Source organism: Dromiciops gliroides, chromosome 3, assembly GCF_019393635.1.
Source record: "Dromiciops gliroides isolate mDroGli1 chromosome 3, mDroGli1.pri, whole genome shotgun sequence".
Classification (NCBI taxonomy): domain Eukaryota; kingdom Metazoa; phylum Chordata; class Mammalia; order Microbiotheria; family Microbiotheriidae; genus Dromiciops; species Dromiciops gliroides.
Genome location: NC_057863.1, coordinates 146,695,009 through 146,697,522, shown reverse-complemented (window position 1 = coordinate 146,697,522; position 2,514 = coordinate 146,695,009). Strand labels below are relative to the sequence as shown.

Below are 2,514 nucleotides of genomic sequence, written 5' to 3'. Positions count from 1 at the left end.
GAACTATGCTCAGACATCTATAAAATTGTGCATACCTTTTAACCCAGAAATGCCACAACTAAGTCTGTATCCTTAAGAGACCAAATAAAAAGAAAAATAAAGACACCCATACTATTGTCCTATAAGAAAGGATTAACGTGATTGTTTCAGAAAAAAATTGAGAAAATATATAAACTGATGTAAAGTGAACAGAATCAGAAGAATATTGTACACAGTAAAAGCAGTATCATAAGTATGATCAAATGTGAAAACAACTATTCTAATCACCATAGTAATCTACATAAAATATTAAGGAATCGCCCCCTCCCCTTCAGCCTGCGCGGTGCTATCTCACCGCTGAGCCAGCGGAGACAAGGAACCGCAGGCAGGTCCAGCCCGAGCTGAGTCCAGTCCTGTCCCGCTGCCCGCCATGGAGTACCTTATTGGCATTCAGGGGCCCGACTACATCCTGGTGGCCTCGGACCCCGTGGCCGCCAGTAACATCATCCAGATGAAGGACGATCATGACAAGATGTTTAAGATGAGTGAGAAGATCTTACTTCTTTGTGTTGAAGAGGCTGGAGACACTGTGCAGTTTGCTGAATACATTCAGAAAAATGTACAACTCTACAAGATGCGCAATGGGTATGAATTGTCTCCCACAGCAGCAGCTAATTTCACACGTCGAAATCTGGCTGACTACCTCCGGAGTAGGACCCCATACCATGTCAACCTCCTGCTGGATGGCTATGATGAGCACGAAGGACCTGCACTGTACTACATGGACTACCTGGCAGCCCTGGCCAAAGCTCCATTTGCAGCCCACGGTTATGGTGCCTTCTTGACCCTCAGCATCCTCGATCGTTATTACAAACCAAGTATCACACGTGAGGAGACAGTAGAGCTCCTGAAGAAATGTCTGGAAGAGCTTCAGAAGCGCTTCATCCTTCCTTCAGCGTCCGGATCATCGACAAAGATGGCATCCATGAGCTGGACACCATCCTCCCTTCCAAGAGGAGCTCCTAACCCACACCACCCCCAGACTGATACCACTGGCCAGGTTACCTTTTTGCGCCTGGCTTCTTTACTATTGTTTTCTACACTTCTGGAATTCACTATTCACAGAGAACTAGATACCAATAAAACTGGATATAGACAAAAAAAAATATATTAAGGAATCACAATGAAAAATGCTATCCACTTCCAGAAAGAAGCACTGATAAATTCTGAATGCAGATTGGAGCATTTGAAGACTTAAGCAGGATCACAGTTAACAAGTATCTTAGGTCAGATTTGAACTCAAATTATCCTGACTCCAGGCCTAAAGCTCTATCCACTACATCATGTATCTAGGAAGACCTGTTGCTCCTCCCCATTACACATAATGCTTGCTGATAATTTTATATAAATACTATTTAACATTTTAAGTAAAGCTCCATTAATTCCTATACTTTCCATTTTTTTTTGTATTTTGTCAAAATCTTTTTCCATATAATTTTTTCCTAAATAGTTTATACAGCAATGGAATGAATTATTCTTTAAATGCATTGTAGAATTCACATCTAGTCCTGAGAATTTTTTTTTCTTATGGATATCTCTGATGGCTTATTCAGTTTTATATTCTTGGGTAAGGTTAGTTAATTATTCTATTTCCTTTTATGTTAATTTGGGCAATCTATAATCTTGTAAAAATTCAGTCCTTTCATTTAGATTGCCAGTTTTACTGGCATTTTATTGGACAAAAAAGATCATATACATTGCTTTAATTCAATTTTTATTGGTAATGCATTCACCTTTTTAGTTTTTTTTTTCCTTTTTTGTTTTTTCAGGGCAATGAGGGTTAAGTGACTTGCCCAGGGTCACACAGCTAGTAAGTGTTAAGTGTCTGAAGCCAGATTTGAACTCAGGTCCTCCTGAATCCAGAGTCATTGTTTTATCCACTGTGCCACCTAGTGGCCACCGAAATTAATATTTTTTCACTTACTGTATCATCTAAATTACTCAACTGTACTGGTGTTCTTGGTGATATAGACTGACTCTCTAGCAATTTAAATGGGCATCCAGATATTACTAGTTCCTTCTGCAAGGGTGACTCATATATACTTTTATATTAATTATAGGAATTCCAAGGGGGAAAATAGCTTTTTCTTAGCATTGTGTGGATATGAAGGAATCAACAAAATTATCCATCTCTCAAAATTTAACCAGTTTATCTTTCTATTTTTCTTGAAGCATCCTTTGTACTCCAACACTTTTGTCACCTCTGGTCAATAATTTGCTGCAATTTGATCATGTCCACTATATGCCTGTCACTTTCACTGATTATCCCCTGAACTTAGAATTACTTCATTAGAATCTCTCAAGCCCCAGGTGAAACCCCACCATCTGTAGGTAATAATATGAAAGAAAAAAGAGAGAGGGAAAGTGCAAATATACTGAATAGAAGCACAATATGGAAGAAAGGAAGCCAAAATATATAATAACATTAAGAGAATGCAGGATTTGCGTAGAAGAATAACATGTATCTCAAAGAAA

General features: G+C 38.6%; 1 pseudogene; it reads left to right on the top strand.

Annotated features, from left to right (window-relative positions):
• Nucleotides 1–326: 326 nt before the first annotated feature.
• LOC122750260 lies at nucleotides 327–1,130 on the top strand (annotated as a pseudogene).
• The last annotated feature ends 1,384 nt before the right edge of the window (nucleotides 1,131–2,514 follow it).